Source organism: Acipenser ruthenus, chromosome 45 (assembly GCF_902713425.1).
Source record: "Acipenser ruthenus chromosome 45, fAciRut3.2 maternal haplotype, whole genome shotgun sequence".
In the NCBI taxonomy this organism is placed as follows: Eukaryota; Metazoa; Chordata; class Actinopteri; order Acipenseriformes; family Acipenseridae; genus Acipenser; species Acipenser ruthenus.
Genome location: NC_081233.1, coordinates 295001 through 303513, shown reverse-complemented (window position 1 = coordinate 303513; position 8513 = coordinate 295001). Strand labels below are relative to the sequence as shown.

Sequence of the window (8513 nt, the reverse complement as noted above, 5' to 3'; positions counted from 1 at the left end):
CGTAAATTTCACCATAATGGAATTCTGGGGTTCATAGTTACTTCTACGGAAACCCCGCATTGCTCCACCCCAGACATCAGCTCTATTAATTATAAAGCGACTGCAGGCTGCATTATTGACTTGAAGAAATAAATCTTCTATGATGTTACTTATTGTAATATGGCTTTCTTGAGCTCTAAGAATAGAAAAACAAAATAAGTAATTTCCAAATATTGCATAGCCTAATATTTTGTATATCCAATTAAAAAAAATAATATTAAAGAAATGGTTGGCAGGTAGTGTTAACAATATTTTTTTTATATATATTACTGTTGTAAATCATGAAAGTAATAGGTTAACCAAAGAAAAAAAACTACTTACCTATCACCTATCACGGTTTCTTCTGTGTCTTCAACACTGCTGTCATCACTGAGAGGGATTGGTGCAAATACCTCAGTGTAGTTCCTGAAAGGAGACAAATAATACAAATCTGAAAACAAATTCTGCAGTGGTATCTTGGTAATAAAGCTGACCAAGAGGTTAATTGTTTAACTATGCAAGTTTTATAATTCCAAATGTTTTCCAGCCTTTGTTACGGACTAATTAGTCAGAACTTCAATGTCAAGTATAACTAACAACTAAAAAAATATAAAATAGCACAATTCTGTTTATTCTATATTAAAAACCAACATTTGGGCTGTATTAGGATTAATCCAAATGAAAATCTTGAAATAAACACACATAATAAATTCAAGAAAAGGCAAGGTGGGGAATGAAACAACCTACATTTTTTAAACTGTAATAATAACAGTAAAAACTAATTCAAAGTTGCACAATCCTTTAACTATATTAGCTATACTGATTTTAGGAATATCAATTAGGATTTGGAAAAACAGATGTTAGTTTCTGCTACAATTTACACTGTGTAAAAAGTGAACGTAAAGCATACCTATAGCAGATATTACTACTGCTTCCTGGGGTCTCATATCCACGGTATGTGATGACGACTGTTGTGCACTTCGGTCAGCCTCGGCTTGATTTGAAGCACCTTGCTTCCATGGCTTTCAAAACAAAACAAAAAAAATAGTAACTAGCGTTTTCTTTAAAATGACATATTGCTACCCTAAAGACTAGACTACAAACCTTTGTGTTAAAATAAAAATCACTGAAGTTAATATGTGAAACAACTACACTATTAAATGATTTTTATGTAGTATTACTACTGACTACATTACCAGCGTTTCATCCAGATCATCATTCTCTGTGTGCTTCAATATAACCTCAGAATCGCTATCAGATATTTCAACAGTAGGATTTTCTGTGGAAATATGAAAATAGTAATGTGAGTCACAGTCACTCTTTATTATAATTCTAAATTCAATACATTATCCACTTTTCTGGAATTCTGTCACCAGACACAGACATCATAGAATTCTTCTGTATGGTTTCCCACACGCCTCTTTGTAGGATTTAAGATTAAAAAGCTCCTGGGTTCCTGGTATAAAATGAACTTTTGTCATGTCTGGGTAAAGTAAGTAGTAATCCCCATCACGAAAATTCTGATCAAACGCCCTGTGCTTAGCAACTGCAGCGTTCAGTATTTCATCACATGTCGCCTCAACGTTGGTCAGTACTAATGGCAAACCAGATCCCCGTACAATTTTTAACTGTCCTCTCTGAAGATCAGGAGACATTATTTTAATAGTGACCTAAAAAATGAAAAAGATTACCGGAATTAACAAAAAGTGGTTGAACTAAGTAGCTCACAAACCTCACTTTTTATTCTTTTTTTAAACTTAGAAATACCAGTTTAATATTGTTTTAACCACTAGTATTCTAATGTGTTTTTTGTCACAAACTATTTGTGCATGACTGGTTACTATAAATAAATAACACTTATGACAAAATATATATGTAAACAACAACCATAGTGATATGTAAGGAATAAGTAAAATCAAAATGTGGTACCGTCACAGAAGTTTGCTTTTGTGGAAGTTTTCTTTTAGAAAACTGGTTTCTTTCCTCAACTTTAAAGTCACAAAATTTTAAAAATTCCTTCAGCGTTTCACATTTTGGCTTTGGCGTGCCTGCCATAAGAATTACAAAAATAGATTACGTATGATTGCCTTTCTGTTTTAATGCTTAATATGTTTATGATTTAATGATAAACTCACGTACATTCCCTTGGAATTAATGATCCTTCTTCGTCAGTGTTTGGTAAAAAATCTAGTTTTTTTTACCACATCTAATGCAAAATGCTGGTCTCTCACCCTGTTTTTGCCCACAGAATGGGCAAAACATCTTTAAACTTATATTGTCTTTGAAGGGGGAAAAAACAACAAAAGTTTGTTGCAATAAATGTTGCAATAAATGTCATTAGGCAGGTTTCACAAACCAAGAGTAGCATAGTACATAATGTTAATTTAGACTAGTGTGAGAATAGTGCTAATCGAGGTCTGTGAAACATTAACCCATTAAGTTAAAAATGCTGGTTTGTATGAAACTATGCAAACACAAACAAGAATAGACACTCATTTCACTTGTAGCTACAAAGGGTACTTCCAGATCAGAAATACAAAATTACACCAAAAAGTCCACTGACTTAATACAGACTCCCATCAACTGTATTCTATAATAAATGGAAGAAATCTATCATAGTCATTTTTTGTTATTAATCAAGACTACACACACAGCTGCAGAACATAAATAGGCTACTGTAGCAGTCCTTCAAATAAGTCCAAATGAAAAACTTTAAAACTCCAGTTGAGTTTTGCACAGTTCTGATTAAAACCAACATATGCACCCCGTCACAAAAAGCAATATTGGCCAACACTGAACGTCTACAATTTTACAGAACGTAAGTAAACGCATAGTGCATTGTGGGATTGAATGGGGGGAGGGCGGGGGGGGAAGGGGGCGCTGTTTTTATACATAGTAAAAGATACAAAACAGACTTTTCTCCTGCCAAAAATGTATTATTAATGTGTGTAAACTGCTAAAAAAAATGTTTTTTTTTTTTTTTTAATTAATGTATATAAAAAAACAAGTACTAAAAAGCATCTCGGTTCAGTGTGTGTGTTTTTTTTTTTATTTAACCAACTGTAAAATCGCAGATTTTGGCGACAGCTTATTATGTTAGATAGATAGATAGATAGATATATAAATATAACATGTCGTCCTGCTCTGGATCAAAGACGGCGCGCTTTCTGTTTCCATCGAACACACAGAGGAGCGTGCTTACAAAGCATTTTCAAAACTGATTCGCTGGTACGATGGTGGTTAACATGAATAGCAGGGCGTTCAGAAACTTAAATAATGTTATTAACTATGCGCTTTACAAAAATGTAATTATTGAATCGATTATCCAGTATTTATATTGATTTTCGATTTAATCCTAGCAGCTTTAGTACACAATAATGACATCACATCAAAATGTATGTAACTTATACAAGCTCAAACATTGGAGCGGGGCCCACGTTCCTGAATATTGGTGGAGCACGGGCACCTCGGGCCCATACAACTCGCCGCATATATATGCATATATATATATATATTGAAAGGAGAGTTGTGATTTTGCCATTGCCATGACAATTCTGTCAAATTAGACGAGTCATCCTATCGTCCGCTGTCATAAAAAACGGATGATAGGATGACTAATGACATCTAATTTGACAGAAATTTGTCATGACAATGCCAAAATCACAAGTCTGCTTTCAATAAATTCCTTACATTAGCCAATGCAAAACACGGTCAATGGGCTTTAAAGCACAGCTAGCTTGAGTACTTAGCCAGGACGTCCTGTCCGCTTCTGCTCCGTATGACATCATTTTGAGAATTTAAAGGGTTTTAAGCAGAATGTGAAACAGGATAAACTTTGCTTAGCCTATAACTCAAAGTCTTACCAGATTGTTCTCCACTGAAGACTTTGAAGGATACTTCACTTGACGTCATAAGCTCATCAAAGATGTCTGCATCATCTTCAATTCCTGAAGAGTCCTTTAAGTCCACGTGGATCTCTGGTGGCAGATTGAATTTTTCTGAAACTGAGAAAAAATGGGCACGTTAGCTACCATTGGACTGACCTGAGACACTCACAAGAGCGCAAGATTGAATTCCACTGCAAGACATTAAGCCTACCTAAATGTAGCCCATCTGATTACAAATGAACTATCCACAACAACAGAAATGAAATAGTCCTGAGATTCTGTCTTAACTGAGCTGCTTGGATGAATTCAGTGTAATCATACTTGGGGTCTGTCTTAGGAACCCTCACATATCACCTCACTCCCTTACATTCCACTGGAACCAGCATCTCCTTAAGCACATGTGACATGTCAAAAAGAAAACCAGCTAGCTATCCAACTTTATATGAAATAAGGACAGATCATCAATAAACATTTTGAAAAATACATTTCTTTAATGTGTGATATCAGGATTCCAATATTAATCTTCATACGATATCTTTGATATTAATCGTCTGCTCCAATGTCTTTTGATTTAACTCTAGCTGGTGTTAAAATAGGGCGATACGAAAAATGGAAATTTGGGATTTTTTAAGGACTCGTGATCCAAGGGCGTAGGTTTGGTTTGAACATTGGTGGGGACACAATTTTTCAGGGGGGTGGAGTCGCGGTCGCTAGGGGGGTTCAGGGGCGTGACCCCCCGGGAAGACATTTTTTAGGAGACAGCTGTTAAATGGTCACTTCTGGTGGCTTAAAATGAATGAATCGAGGATAATCTGATTGACATGAAGTTGGCTGGTATACACTTAAAACACTGTGATAAAGTGTCCCTCCTGGAAGCTGGTTTGACATCCCTGCTATAGAATTACTAATAACCTGAATTATAACCTATCCCAGCCTTACTGTAAGCTACCATTACCCCTGGCGCTACAAGCATGAGCACATGCACGCTCACGTGCTCTGCCTGCCTCTCCTGTGTCTGTGCTGCTGCTCGTACCTGGGTGCATTGCTTCATTCACCTGACAAAATAATAAACTGATGCATGCCATACAGAGAGAGAATATATGGCTATGCTAACTTTATTTGCTGAGTATTACTATACAGCATTAGCCTACTATCATATCACAATGTGCCTCAAACAATAATATATCTCAAAACTGAGTCTAACACTTTCACTGTTATAATCACTAAGCCATTACAGACCTCACCTGCGACCCTATTGCTCCACCTGCCTCTGTACTGCTTTTACCAGGTTGCACTGCTTCACTCGCCTGATAAAATGATAAATTGATGCTTGCTGTTTAGAGAGAAAGTATGACTCTGCTAACTTCATTAGTAAATTATTTTTTCATTTGCTATGAGAATCAGTATCAATTGTGTTTATTACTTTAATAACATCTTCCTACTTGCACTTTGACTTTTTGTAAAAAAAAAAAAAAACTTCCTTATGTCCATCTTTATTTTTTTGGCTGCCATTATGCTTTAGTCACCTAAAGCCAAATTGAAGTGATTCGCTAACGTTAGTTGGTTGACGATATCAAAACTCAACCTTTTTTACTCACGCCGCACTGAAATTTATTTCTATATCTCCTCCCCCCGGTTAATTTGACTTTTTAATATATATTTTTTTATGACTACCTATATAATATAGAGCGTTTATTTAGCCGCCTGGATAGTCACACTGTCCATTCAATCAAATATATTGTTCGTGTTCGCTTTTTACACACACGATACAAAAATATCAAGCAAGGAGTAAGTTAGTTACAAAGGGAGGAAGGAGGAGGATTGAAATAATGTGACAACGCGTTAACCAACAAACACACAATAAATATAGAATTTAACTGAGTACATTTGTTCTTATTTTTTAAAATAAATGTGAAAAATGTGGCACAATATACACCGTTTAAGATTGACTAGAATGTTCCTTATTTTAAACCCGGAGAATCACCTTTCACTCCCGAGTCCTTGTTCACTTTCGCGCCTCAATGAAAACAGAACACTCCGCTTGGTCGCTGACGTCATCCGCGCACTGAGTCCGTGTTACAGTGATGCATTATGGGATTTGTAGTTTTCTTGTCTGCTGATTGCAGCCCAAAACCCCACCAAACACCCACACATCCCAGGTTGAGAACATAGTGCCTAAGACAATCAAATTAGCGTTTTTTTTTTGTTTGTTTTTTGGAGGAGGGAGGAGCAACGAGGGGATCTTGAGAGAGTTAACCCTTTGTGGAGCGGATAAAATAACATGACAAAAGACGTTTCAGATTTATCAAAATTATTGGTAGGGACAATTCAACGGTCCCTTGACATTGGTAGGGACATGTCCCTACCGTCCCTAGCTAAATCTACGCCGGTGTCGTGATCTCTTAACTAAATATCAAAACCAAACTAATAGTTCATATGAATGAGAATGCATTGCACTGTCAAGAAAATAAGATATAACTGTGCTTAATTTTAAAATATATTTTCAGTGTTAGAAAGCCACAATGACAGTAAAGCGCGTAACCGTTAGCCCCGCCCATTTTGTGACATCATCGCCCTGTCCTCATTCATAGGCCAGCATCTAAAAAAAAGAACCACACCGATTGGCTAAATATTTCATGACGATGTTACAGACACCTTCAACAACAAATCATGTGAATCTTACAAAGTGCCTGATTGGTTTAGGTAAATAAAAGTACGAGTGAATTTTGGATTTGGATTTTTCACATTTCTAAATGTCCCACAAAAGACAAATTACAGGAAGAAAGTTTATTCAGTGTACTTTTCATTGAACACGTAAATATAAATCAAATCAAAAACAGGACGAGCGCAGTGAAGATTCAAAATATTTCGACACGGTGCCTCCGCGCAGCCACTGACGTCATTTTGAGCTGTCATCACAGCCGCTTCAGATGATGCGGTAATATTGAAATTAATACCAGTTAAAAATAATAATCTGGTTTATGAAAATGGACTTCTTGAATGCATTTAAAATACCGTATTGATGGGCTTTTAGAATAATAAAAAAGAAAGAAAGAAAGAAAGAAAGAAAGAAAGAAAGAAAGGAGAAACGATGGGTTTCCTCTTCAGTTCTGACGAGTGTATCGTTATTGTGTAACTACAGGCTAGGATGAAGGATACGAGCACCGCCCTACAGGTCCAGTGCGCCGAATAACAGAACATGAACAGAACCTAAACAACAATAACAGAGCACTCCCTCACACACGCACACGCACACGCACACACACACACAGAGCACAGTGATATTCCATTAAGAAACACACACACGCACACACACAGAGCACACACAGAGCACAGTGATATTCCATTGAGAAGAAACACACACACACGCACACACACACGCACACACAGAGCGCGCACACACACAGAGCACACACACACAGAGCACACGCACACGCACACACAGCACAGTGATATTCCATTAAGAAACACACACACGCACACACACAGAGCACACACACACAGAGCGCACACACACACACGCACACACACAGAGCACACACACAGAGCGCACACACACACACACACAGAGCGCACACACACACAGAGCGCACACACACACAGAGCACACACACACAGAGCGCACACACACACACACAGAGCACACACACACAGAGCGCACACACACACACACAGAGCACACACACAGAGCGCACACACACACAGAGCACACACACAGAGCGCACACACACACACACAGAGCGCACACACACAGAGCGCACACACACACACACAGAGCACACACACACAGAGCGCACACACACACACACAGAGCGCACACACACACAGAGCGCACACACACACAGAGCACACGCACACAGAGCGCACACAGCACAGTGATATTCCATTGAGAAGAAACACACACACACACAGAGCACACACACACAGAGCGCACACACACACACAGAGCACACACACACAGAGCGCACACACACACACACACACACACAGAGCACACACACACACACACACACAGAGCACACACACACAGAGCGCACACACACACACACACAGAGCACGCACACAGCACAGTGATATTCCATTGAGAAGAAACACACACACACAGCACACACACACAGAGCGCACACACACACACACACAGAGCGCACACACACACACAGAGCGCACACACACACAGAGCACACGCACACAGAGCGCACACAGCACAGTGATATTCCATTGAGAAGAAACACACACACACACAGAGCACACACACACAGAGCGCACACACACACAGAGCACACACACACAGAGCACACACACACAGAGCACACACACACACACACAGAGCACACACACACAGAGCGCACACACACACACAGAGCACACACACACACACAGAGCGCACACACACACAGAGCGCACACACACACACAGAGCGCACACACACACACAGAGCGCACACACACACACACAGAGCACACACACACAGAGCGCACACACACACACAGAGCGCACACACACACACAGAGCGCACACACACACAGAGCACACGCACACAGAGCGCACACAGCACAGTGATATTCCATTGAGAAGAAACACACACACACACACAGAGCACACACACAC

General features: G+C 39.0%; 1 long non-coding RNA gene across 1 annotated transcript; it reads right to left on the bottom strand.

The window, feature by feature from the left end:
- Positions 1–375: 375 nt before the first annotated feature.
- On the bottom strand, positions 376–4492 carry LOC131720892 (uncharacterized). The gene is made up of 3 exons (XR_009319754.1): positions 3882–4492; positions 929–1040; positions 376–444 (listed from the first exon to the last, which is right to left on the bottom strand). It is a non-coding gene; the product is annotated as an uncharacterized LOC131720892 (long non-coding RNA).
- Between the last annotated feature and the right edge of the window lie 4021 nt (positions 4493–8513).